This window comes from Lupinus angustifolius, unplaced genomic scaffold (genome assembly GCF_001865875.1).
Source record: "Lupinus angustifolius cultivar Tanjil unplaced genomic scaffold, LupAngTanjil_v1.0 Scaffold_6_45, whole genome shotgun sequence".
Taxonomy (NCBI): Eukaryota; Viridiplantae; Streptophyta; class Magnoliopsida; order Fabales; family Fabaceae; genus Lupinus; species Lupinus angustifolius.
The window spans coordinates 1-13693 of NW_017717481.1; the positions used below are offsets into that span (position 1 = coordinate 1).

The following is a 13693-nucleotide window of genomic DNA, read 5'->3' on the forward strand; positions in this document are numbered from 1 at the left end:
TCTAGGTGTATTTTAGCCACTAATACCTAACAATATGCATTTATCTACAACACAAATGAATATATATATACATATATTCTCAACAGTAGTGTATATCAAAAAGTTTGTATTATTAACATCAATACAATACAAATAAATAATATCATGCCAAGTATGTTTTAGTGCAAACAACAAGTAGATAAAATTATAATCAAGGAATATCAGTATAATAAATGCTAATTATATCAAACAAAATTATGATATAATGATACAAAGACTTCCATTAACACATTTTTGATCTACCTTTTCCCTTTCTTTGATTGTTTTTTATTCGTATCATCCTTGTTTGGAGGAACATATTGATTCACCTAAAGCTCCTCACCATGATCATCTCTCGTATATACATCATTATCTGTAGTTGGTCCGCTCTCACATGACTGTGATGTTCTAGAAAAAGGACCATCTTGACCATCAATATCTTCAAATTCTTGGTCATTAATATTATTGATGATTATTTTGTTACTCAAAAGAAAAATGGACCTTTGCATATCATCTAGGACACTAATATAGAATACTTGTTGAGTCTATGATGCTAGAATAAATGTCTCATCTTTATATCATGGCCTATTAAGATCCACCTGCACAAACCCTAACTCATCATCTCGAAAGTCATTGTTGTTATCAACCAACATACAACCAAAAACCGGCAACCGAGACATTGTGTAATGCAATTCTCATATTCAGTCAATGACCCTAAAGTATGATATATTCATATATACTAGCTTTCTATCTTTGACACTTAACATATGTAAAGTTCAAGCAATAATATTCACAACACTATTTTGCATTTTACTTTGATCATCTTGTTTTTCATATAAAAATGTGAACTCATTAATTAGGTAACCAATGTAAGATAAGACATGAATACTTGGATCATTGGCTAACCATTTCGATCTTTCGGGAAGCCAATGTGCATTTATATTCAACTACTCATCAATTTGATTTCTTAGCCACATTATGAAACATCGATTATGTTCTTTGGAAATCCAATTTTCATTCTTACTTGGGTTAGAATTCCTAAGCATCTTCTCGTGTCTTTAAACATATGGTTCAACCTTGTCAGCATTATGTAAAACATATAAGTGTCAATATTTGTTTCCTAGTAATCCTTTCACGAAATGTTCTTTCTGCATACCGAAGCTTTGGAATGCCTATGAAATCACCATTGGCAAGGTATCTGATACAAAAATTAAGAGCTTCTTCAGTAATATATCGCTCATCAATAGAAACCTCTGGTCTTGATCGGTTCTTCATATACCCTTTTAATGTCTTCATAAAATACTCAAAAGGGTACATCCATCTCACATTGGAAGGACCACATAGTTGTGTCTCTCGAACAAGATGAATTTTTGGATGGACCTTTATGTCAAAAAAGGTGGGAAATACATCTCAAGGTTATACAAAGTCAAAATAATTTGTCTTTACAATGCAGGTAATTTCGCTTGGTCAATGACTTTGCTATAAATTGCCTTGAAGAAGAAGCATAACTTAGTTATGGTTATTCATGCTTTTTTAGGTAGAATGGAATGTTTTCCAATAGGCAAGAAATACTCCATGAGTACATGACAATCATGAGACTTAAGACCTTTTAACTTGAGGTCTTCCATTGATACGAAGTTCTGAATGTTGGAAGACTAACCCTCTGCTACTTTAACACCATGAAGAAATTTACAAAATTCTATTATCTCATTCGTCGACAAAGTATATGCTACTGGATGTAGATATGTAAGTTTTCCCATCATTATTGGGCCCACTTCATTTTTTATTCCCATACTAAGGAATTCCAATCTTGCATTCAAGCTATCTTTGGTCTTACCAGGAACATTGAGTAAGGTACCAATGAGACCTTAAAATAATTTTTTTTTTCAATATGTGTACATTTAGGAAATGTCTTACATATAATGAGCTCCAATATGACAATTTGAAGAATATTGACATTTTCTTCCACCCAATTGTGACCATTTCTCCTGGAAAAGGTTTACCAAAGTTATTATTCAAACCCTTTAGCTTTTGAAATAATTGGTCATCTGTCAACGGCAAAGGAGCATGACCTTCGTCATGGTTCACATAGAATGCTTATCTTCATCGTCGATAGTGATTATCTGAATGCAAAAATCTATGATGGTCATGGAAGACATTCTTCTTATAGTGTTCCAACCTCGTTAAGTGATTCTTGTCTTCACATATTGGACATGCAAAATGTCCTTTTATACTATATCTTAATAGATTACCATATGTAGGGAAATCACTGATTGAGCTGAACAACAAAGCCCTCAAGTTGAAATTTTCTTTCCTATACACATCATATACATCTCTATTGTCTCACAAATGTTCTTCAAGTCTTCAATTAATGGAGCTTAGTATAAGTCCATGTCATTTCCTAGTTTTTTAGGTATAGAAATTAACATAGATAACATCCCAAATTTGCGCTTCATGCATAGGAAAGGAGGTATGTAGTATATGACCAACATCAATGTCCATGTACTGTGGGAGCTACTTTGTACACTATTTGGGTTAGTTCCACCAGTTGACAATGCAAGGTGTAGATCTATTGATTCTTGACCAATACTAGGATAGTCATAATCAAATTTTCTCCATTGAGGAGAATCTGTAGGATGTCGAAGCTTGCATCTTTATTTCTTTCATCAGCATGCCATGTCAAATACTTTGCATCTTTTGTATTGTTGAACATGCACTTAAATCATGATTTGATGGGAAAATACCATGCACAATTTTTGGGAATTGATTCTTCCTTCTTATATCGCGATATATTACATTTAGGAAAAAAATTAACGAAACATACTCATTAAAGAATAAGATGTAATTATTTTCACAAGTATGTATCCTATTGTAGTCCATACCAATGGAGCATAACCTTTTTTTAGCATCATACAAGAAGGGAGCATATTATCCTCCGAAAACATATCCTTCATAAGTGCAAGTAGGTCTATGAAACTTTTATCACTCCATCCATTAACAAATTTCAACTTATATAACATTGGCATTGCTGCCAATCTTGTGAATTTAGTACAACCATCAGATAATGGTTTCTTATCAACCACTAAAACATCTCACGACAATCCTGAAGATCCTCTTCGACAAAATTTTCCATTTCATCGAAATGATCGCATTCATGTGCATTTGTGTTGATTTCTTTCATAAAGATGTTAACATCTCTTTTCTCACCATGCCTTGTGAAACATGTGTAACTCTGACAATAATGTGACACACTAAATGAACTTTTAACTTGGTTGGAGTAACAAAATTTAAACAAGGACATACAATTATATTAGGATTTTCAACATTCTCATTTGAAAACCTAATAAATTATTTCATTCCACCCTCATACTTTTCGTCAATCAATTGACACTCATCCACTTTTGATCAACACTTTCTGGAGAAAAAAATGTATCTCCACCCATTTTCTACAGAGGAATTGAAAAAAAATATAGTCAGCATAAATCCCTAAAAGCTTGGAGATAAGCTCATCAAGTATAGCAAATAAATTATTAGGGGAAACCCTAACTCATGAAATAATGTGAAAGGGGAAACCCTAACTCATGACAAGCTAAATGAGTGAACTCACTTGCAATTCATGTAATAAAAAAGTCATATATTGATAAAGAAAACTCACTTTCAATTTGGTGTTGAACGAGTGAAGTTTCGGTGTTGAATGAGTGAATGATTTTCGTGCTGAATGTGATTTTATGTGTTAAATGATTTTGTGATTTTGAGAAATGACTGTTGGTGTTGAATGAGTGAACTTGAGATTGTTGAATAAGTGTGAATGCTAGAAAGTTTTAAGTTTTTTAGGGTCTGATTGCACTTGGGATTGGTGAGAATCATGGATTCAACAATGGTTCTTAAAGAAAGCATTGTTGAATCTATCCAGCCATGACATTCAACAACACTTGATACAATGAGCACTATTCAATGTCATACATTCAACAACACTTAATCAAAGGATCATTGTTGAATCTTTAAATCATAATATTTTATTATTCACCCAAAATAATAAAACATATAACTTCTTTTAGTACATAGTTGAATGTATGAAAATCAAAGGCACATTCAACAACCCTTATCCAAATGAGCGTTGTTGAATCATTGAATAATTTATTACCCACTGAGAATGTTTTGTTAAGGAATACATAACAATTAATTAAAACAAGTAATTAATTAATTAATTAATCAGTCAATTAATGTCAATTATATATATTGTTAATCAACACAATTAATTAATTTTTTTTAATAACATTCAAATAATATCTATTAATTAAAATAATGATATTTCAGAGAGTTCATTATAAAATGTAAGGATTAATTATAAATTCTTAAATTTTGTAGTACTTTAGAATTAAGACATTCAACAACGCTTATTTTAACTATCGTTGTTGAAGGTATGCAAATAGTACATTTAACAATACTTATTCAAATGAGTGTTGTTGAAATTGTGTTGCATTTTCATATGCACTATTATATTAAAGGGTTGTATACTCTTATGGATTATAAATAACAAACAAAATCAACGTACATTAAGGATTCCTGAAAGAGCAATTTTTGACCAGCCATAGAAATAGCCTTACCAACAGATATGGATTCTGAACCCACCTAGAAATCCACTACCATGATAAATAACTTGCTTCAAGCATAAATCTAACTGAATTTACTCAATCAAATGAGACTCAAGACTCGTAACACATTGAAAGACCAAACAAGGAAAATAATCATCGAATAGGAGAAAGTTAAAAAAAAAGAAACAAGTCAAATGACAACAAACTTAGTACCTTCTCAGCCAAATTGAAAATTTTCTGAAACTTTTCATCAAATTTTTGTTGTTTATCTTTTAGTTGATTGGACAGAGAGGTGCTCGAAATTGAGCAGAGGAAAACAAACAGTTAAACAATGAAAGCAAGCTATTGTCAAGTAAATAAAAAACTGTACAAATTCATTGAAGTGTACCCTAGTTCTCTAAAAAATATATAATGTTTAAATACAGAGGCCTCTAAAGAGATGTACCAAAAAGGCAAAAGAAAAGAATTTGAAAGCAATGTAATAATTGACCAGAAATTAAGGTGATATCAGAATTCAATGGCCTTAGTGTATAAAACTAGAGGAAATTAAAAGAGCAGTACAAAAGTAAATCAATCAGAAAAACAACTATATAATCCGAACAATGTCCATCATCATAAAGATCAATTTTTCAGAGCAATTACCAACTCTTGGAACAAAGTAAAGATATAAATTTGTTCTCTTTTTTCATGAAAGCACAGAAATATAAATGCCATATTTTGGACAAACACTATACAGAGGTGGAAAAAACATGTAAGTTTACTGACTAGCTCTTCAACTTTTGAGCTTTCTAAACCAATTCCAGAAATATGTATATTACCTGTTGTGAAAGGAAATCTCCCTATAACCTGCATCAAGGATGAAAAAAAGCAATAGAAGGACAGGTGGCAGCAAAAGGTGTTAAATGAGTCTAAAAAGTGGTGTATTACATGGAAATCTAACATTAGGTGAATCATCTAATGAGTGAGATAGCTGCTGTCGAGCATACTTATTTACTAGCACAAATCAGAGAAATCAAGGCAAGGCCCAAAAAATTATATAGCCAAACACATAATCTTGAAAATTGATCATAAGAAAGTGAATTATGAACTACTACCAGGCATAACATACAATCAAGAATGACAATTACTAACAAATGGGTTATATGGGTTGATTAATGGTCTAAGGAAAAGGGTGGCCTGGAAATGTTCAGCCAGGTGGTTAAAACAATAACTAAGGGAACATTACATGTTTGCTTCTAGATGTGGAGAATCACAGGTTTGTCACATTCCTACATTTTCTCATAAATGAAAACAGACGGTCAGAGACCATAGGTGCTTCTTAAAAGAAGCCCAAACCAACTATGCGCGACGATTCATAAATTCCCTATAAATGTACAACGTCGTATAAGTAATACAACCTTGAATATTCAACCATAACACCATTTCCAGGCATTACTGTTGATTTTACATGAAGTTATCAATCACTGATGTCTGATTGAGACCAAGATGAAAGCATCAAACTCTTTAAAGTATTTAAGTTTTCTCTACTTACATGGAGAACATTAGCAACTTCATCAACCAAATAGAAAAGGAGCTGGGCACATCTTCCAAATTCCTTATTCCACTTAGACCGGAGCTTCTACCACAACAACAAAACAACTCAAAAGATAGAAGTCACCAAGAGATGTAGAAAAACAATAGTAAACTTCAACTGGATCTTTATTCGATCATATGTTATTCATTAATGTAGGAAGTTTTTGTGAGAGATATTGCCAAAATATCTGAATTCACATAGCGATAGCTAGTATATACATATTTTGGTTTCATAACATATAAAATAGAATGATAATTGGTTTAGTGGTTATACCTATTGGCAATGAATTGAAGGTCATGAGTTCGATTTTGCTTGGATGTTTTGTCCATGTTTTATTCATAATAATGAATAAAAATGAAACAATGCAACCACAGGGGTTCAAATCAAGGATGTGTTACTTGCCAAACAGTGTACCTTACCACTAAGCTAAGGAACTCATTCAAATAATAAGTAGAATCCCAAAAGTGTTTGTTTTCACCAAGTGGCATTTATTTCTCTATAAATAGAGACACTTCAAGGCATAATGTGACATCCGAAAATCCGAATTTTCTCATCCAAGAAATCATCATCCATTTCTCTAATGCATAAGAGAAGTGTAGGAAACATAAGTTTGTAAACTATTATTGAAAGATACGCTTGTTGTGTTTGTGTAAAACATATCAAGGTTTTCCAAAGTATCCTGAAGGGGATTCGCTATTCATTCCATTTGCATCCAATATACTTAAATTGGTGGGGACGAATCGAACCTAAAGATTAGTGTGGTAACACACGCGTTGGAGGTTTTTACGTGTATATTCATTGACCATTTGTTTGTTCAAGTGTTGTAACATCTTCCCAAGAAAATCAAGTTTTTCTCACAATCTTTAGATTCGATTTTCTTTCAATTGTTGTATCATTCAAAGAAATGAGTTATGAGGGAGTAATCAACATTGTATTGATATGGAGATATCAACATCATATGGAGAGTATACTTACCTATAAGCAAGACTTCTTCATCAAATAAGTCCATGAGAACGGTACACTTCCTTTTATATATATTTTATTATGGATAATGTAAAGTTCTAAATATTGATACTAATATGTTTATGAAAATTTATGTTTGCATATAAACTAGTGAAAGTTTACATGTCGTACCAAAATCAATCTATAAGAACTCATGTTTTCCCCTTTGACTATAAGTAATGATTTTTAGAATACAATGTTATGGCAATATATCTATGTAATACTTTGGAGAGTATGATTGCATTGTCTTTATGAAACTTCATTGTCTTATAAATATGTCATGGTAAGATTAAACTTGATTTGAATGTCTTAGAAATATTGTTATTAGTTTAATATTGTTTTCATGAAAGCATAAGTTTTGGTCTAACAGCATTAGAAAATTTATTATTCAACTGATTTGGTTTTATATTCATCTATCCAACTAGTATCAATAACTGATTAAAATTACAAACATAATAGCAATTGAATTTGACAAATTGTTGCTTGGGTGGTTGTCTAATATAAAATCTTCATAAGGCATGTTGTGTTAATAATTTGAAATTGCCTTAGTGTAATAAAACATAGTACTATTGCCACAAGTGAATCTTGTTTGAGAATTGATTGTAATGTTGGACATTATGGTTTCATGGATTTATTGTTCTGGAATTTAGTTTTTATAAACATATACAATGGTTTTAATTGGCCAAACATCAGAACAATTTGCCATTGGTTGTGGCTTCACTTTTTGGAATTCCAGTACTGTCGTTCAAAATGCACTGGTTGCAAAATGCCCAAACACGCCAAGTCTGTGTTCTGCATAACTTGGGAATCGAACTCATGTTCTACGATTAAACAGAAACAACCTTACCACTGGGCTGCAACATAACGGCTAACCATTATCTCCAGAACGGGTATATATTTATGAAATTAATTATTATTTTCGATAAAGTGTTTAATCAAAATGCAGTATTCATAATAAATATTGAATGTTAGTATGTATATATCCATGCAAGTATAATCAATCTTTTGGAAGAATGTACATATATTAGTTGGGTAACTTATATTAAAGATCATGTTTCCACAAGTGGATGAATCTTCAAACTTGGTGGGGCCACAAGTGGATGAATCTTCAAACTTGGTGGGGTTGAAGTTTCTTGGAGTTTAAAGAAACAAACTTATATAGCTGACTCCACCATGGCTGCAGAATTTATTATTCTGGCTACAACTAGTAAAGAGACTCAATGACTAAGCAAATGATTGTAGGAGATACTTATTTGGTCAAAGCCAATGACACAAGTATCTATACATTGTGATAGTCAGTCTACATTTTCAAAAGCATATAGCCAAGTGTATAATGGAAAATTCAAATATAATTGTTTAAGACATAACTATGTAAAAGAATTAAGTGCAAATGGAGTAATCTCCATAGTGTTCGTAACAATTGAAAGAATCTTGCAGATCCTTTGACGAAAGGTCTGACAAAAGATATGGTGTTGAAAAACATCATTGTGGATGAGACTCAAGCTTATGTCTAATTGGTCACCAATAGTGTTAACTCAACTCACACCTGAGTAACATCAAGTCTTGAGTTCAATGATGGAAAACATTATAGAGTGATTGCAAGTACTTGACTATAGACACATCCCAAGCGATAAAAGTACTTGGACCATAAGCACAAAGTTGGAAGGTTGAGTTTTACTCTTAATAGACATATAGCAAGAATTTGCTGGAATGCTTATTATGGGTGCATTTCCGATATAGTCTACCTATATGAGAATGAAGTTGGCCGCTTCATAGAGTTAAAGGGCTTGACTCTTAAATTCTCATGAAAAGGATACGTGACACAAGGCCTTATCAAATGTGTCATATTTATAATTATTTCAATAGTACCGAGATTTCATGTGTGAGTTGTGCACGCTTATTCTAATGAATAGTTGGTTCAAAACTTGTCTACCAATTTCTATTCGGAGTAAGTGGAACCCATAACTTACTAAGTAATGGTTCAAATCGTAAGATACCATTATCTGAAACCATGATATTTCCATATTTATGATATTTCTTATATTTTGAAAATGGTGGGGGATTGTGAGAGATATTTTCAAAATATTTGAATTCACCTAGCGAGTATATACATATTTTGGTTTCATAATATATGAAATAGAATGATAATTGGTCCAGTAGTTGTATCTATTGGCAATGAATTGGAGGTCATGAGTTTGATCCTGATTCCAACCAAGGATGTACCTTACCACTAAGCTAAGGAACTCATTCACATAATAAGTGAACCGTGTTAGTATATGGCTATTCGTGAATTAGTGTAGAATCCCAAACGTGTTTCTTTTCACCAAGTGACATTTATTTCTCTATAAATAGAGACACTTCAAGGCATAATATGACATCCGAAAATCCGAATTTTCTCATCCAATAAATCATCCTCCATTTCTCTAATGCATGAGAGAAGTGTAGGAAACATAAGTTTGTAAACTATTATTGAAAGATACGCTTGTTGTGTTTGTACAAAACATATCAAGGTTTTCCAAAGTACCCTGAAGAGGATTCACTGTTCATTCCATTTGCATCCAATATACTTAAATTGGTGGGGGCGAATCGTACCTAAACGTTAGTGTGGTATCACACGCTTTGGAGGTTTTTACATGCATATTCATCAATCATTTGTTTGTTCAAGTGTTGCAACATCTTCCCAAGAAAATCAAGTTTTTCTCACAGTTTTGTATTAAAATCAAATACAACACAAAGCTTTTACATTCTCTCATATCTTCCTAAATTCTCACATACCCTTATATTAATCACTGTTAGAATTAGCACATGTTTAATATAATTCATATGTAACTAGCTGATATTAGATATTATAAATATATAATCTACTCTATCTAATTAGGCACTAGAATTAGAGTGTGGGAAAAAATCTTTCATTGATTAAACAGGTAAATACAAGATGTTTGTCAAACAAAATACAGTTACTCTTCTCTCTAAATTTTTCTCGAGAGCATTCATGCCTCTCCAACTATGCACGTCCTTCTCAATGAGGCAATTTCTTGGAAACAGACTCTTCAACATCCTTAAGCTCATAATAGTGTGGAGCTATCTCCACCAACCAATTTGGCTTCAACTTCTGTGATTTGCCGCATATATTCCTTTGTGGTAAGCACTAGTTCATGGTACACAGCCATCTTGGAAGAATCTCTGCTAATCCAAAACTAGGGTGTTTAATAGTTTGATAACCTCCGTCCTTCTGCAATCGTGCAGAATGTGGAATAAATCTAGATGATATAGACTTCTTAATAGCATATAAATCATTGGAATTTGAAGTAAGCTCAATTTCAACCCTCTATAACAGACCTTCAAGTTGATCACGAATATCCCTTGTCTGTTTCATACTCCTTAGCTGTATGTAATTTTCATAACACCATCATGCTGAATAATTGCTCTTTCCATGAATTGTAGACCTTCAATAGTGCAATATGGTCTCCAACATTTCCAATGTGAAAATTCAATCTTGCATTTCGGCATGTACTTGTTTGTCCTTTGGACGATAAAAGATTGAGTTGTCAAGAGAAAACATAGCTGCAATGGAAATGATGTCAGCTGAACACTTGTACTACTCTGAAGCTACTATGGTTTTTGACAACATAGGATCTAGTGGGAACTCTGCCATTCGTTGACCTACCTTAGTTAATTCACCATCCTTAATTAAGACACTTAATGCAAATAAAAGCTCTAATGCTTTCAATAAAGCTTCAGCAGATGGAGGATCCATAAAATCGAAATGTATCAGTCATGGATTCCGAGACTTTTCAACATCAACACTACATTCGCAAGGTTGGTCCGCTGTATCTCTGGAACTGTGTTGTCGTCTAAATCGTTATGGAAATTGTATGCAGTATATAATCTGAAACACTTACCTGGACCTGTTCTTCCAGAACGACCAGCTCTCTGCATCGCTGAAGCTTTTGAGATTGGTGTCACTAACAAGGACTCCATTCCAGTTCTAGGATTATAACATTTCATCTTGCAGAACCCTGGATCAACGACATAAAAGAGAATTACAAGTTCACTCAAGTGTTTCACTCACTTCCCAAAACCCAAGTACACGCAATATCACTCTCACTCACTTATATCTTAAACACTATAATATTCCTCACAATATTAGAACAAGAGAAGAAGAAAGAATATGCACTAAGGCTAGAATATTGGTTTGTCTTACAATGGCTTGGAGCATTCCTATTTATAGCCAAAGCCTTGAGGATCCTATGGTCAAAAACAAAGATGTTTCACCACAACCTCTTCTTCTCATTGGCTACAAAAGAAAGAGGTTATACTATAGCCATTCATTTTACTTGGTCACAAGAAGGTTTCATCATAGCCACTTCTTTTGCCACATCATTCTCTTTTTCTTTTAAGCCAATATTTAATATGAATGATGTTTCTGCAATATTGGTAGCAATTACTATTTTTCGTGCCCCTCCACGAGTGGGTTGAAAGATTTTGGCTTGGAGCTCGGTTGGAAGGTTGGCATATATAGGACATATCACTAACTCAGCAATTTTACTCCCTAATCCTCTAGTTCGTTGCTTCAACATTTCTTCAGCTGTTTCAATTTCTTCTTGACCAGTAAGGAAGACCCATATATCTCCCGGAGGTTGAGTGACATGGATTTGGAGTGAGGTGACAATGGCAGCATCTAAGTAGTCAGCTTCCGGTGCTTTGGTGAAGTTTATTTCAACAGGATACCGTCTCCCCGGAATTTTGAATATTGGAGCAGAATCAAAGTAATCACTGAACTTCTCTGCATCAAGTGTAGCACTAGATATCAGCAACTTAAGATCTGGCCGGAAACGAGAAATATCCTTCACTAAACCAAACAAAATATCAGTTGAGAGTGTTCTTTCATGAGCCTCATCCACCATAATAACGCTATAACTTGCAAGATCTGGCTCTCCAAGGAACTCCCTCAATAACATGCCATCTGTCATATATTTCACAATAGTTTTCTCTGATGTACAATCCTCAAAACGGATGGAGTATCCAACCTCATGTCCTAGTTTAACACCCATTTCTTGAGAAACTCGAGCAGCAACACTCATAGCAGCAACACGTCGTGGCTGAGTACATGCAATCATTCCACGTTTTGTGTAGCCAGCTTCATGCAGATATTGAGGAATTTGTGTAGTCTTTCCGGAACCAGTTTCACCAACAATTACAAGCACTTGATGATCGTTAAGTGCTTTGAGCAATTCATCGCGATAAGGATAAATGGGTAATTTTTTCCTCTCCTCCAAAAGTGCTTCTGAAGCGGACTTTGCTTTAGACTTTTGAAATGAATCATCCATCTCTTCAAAGCACGCATTATCTCCATCCATAACTGATGCCTTGACAAAATCAATCTGGTCCTCAAAAACAAACTGATAATCATCAGATGCTTGTTTTTTATTTTCGGAACCATACTTCCATGATGCCTTCCCAATTTGATGCTCCTCCCATAGCTCTTGTTCAGCAAATGAATTCATCTTTTCATCGCTGATTCTATCTCTGTCATGCCGCATAGCCGCAGAAAACCTCTTCTTCTGATTAACAACACCATCCTGATCATAAGCATCCGGCATCCTATACTCATTCACATTGTCAGCCTCCTCCAATTGCTTCTTCAAAAGTTCATAAATCTCTTTCTTATACCTATAATCACTTTTTTCTGCTTCAGTAAGCTTCACACCCTCAAACAGATATTGCTCATCCTCTATATAATTTCCCAGCTCTATTAATTTCTTATCTACAGTCTTCTTCAAAAACTCATGCCTCGAAGAATTCCTCAAAACTCGTACATCATCTTTCTCCAATGCATTAGATCTTCGAATCTCCTCTTCTTTCTCCTTCTGTGTTAATTTGTGCACGGTCAATTTCCACGTCCGAGCCTCATCTTTTTCTCTAATATGTTTCTCTAACTCCTCCTTCTCTCTCTGATCTTTCAACCTTTCTTCCTCAGACTCTGAATCATCAAACGAAGCAGTTTTCTTCCTGAACTTTCTCTTTTTACTATCTCCCTTCATGGATTCAGATTTTGCTTCACAGATTTTAACTTTTTCTTGGGCAACATTGTCATCGTGTTCTAATAATTTGTGAATTTTGCGTTTCTTGTTGGCCAAGAATGCAGCTTCTCTCTCTTGTTTTTGATACTGAGTCAAAGCAGAGGATTGAGGAGAAATAATAGATGAAGTGGTTTTCATTTTATTTTCTACTATTCAATAAAAATGTTTCTTTTTTCACTCTACCTTCTATTTATATAGCTAAGGATCGAGAAGATCAAATATCTTGTGTAACAAACTATCCTCAAATCTTATCCCGTAACAAAGAAAAAATATGTCCTGTTAACTAAAAAAATTACATTCATTATTTTTCTTATAGAATTTGCGATATTTCTAGATAGAGTATAAAATCTATACATTATAAAAATTTATGCACATACACCCTAACATTTGTCATTCATTTTGATTATTTTTTGATAAATCAA

At 33.4% G+C, this 13693-nt stretch overlaps 1 pseudogene; it reads right to left on the reverse strand.

Moving 5' to 3' along the window:
- Positions 1-10088: 10088 nt before the first annotated feature.
- LOC109337426 lies at positions 10089-13409 on the reverse strand (annotated as a pseudogene).
- Between the last annotated feature and the right edge of the window lie 284 nt (positions 13410-13693).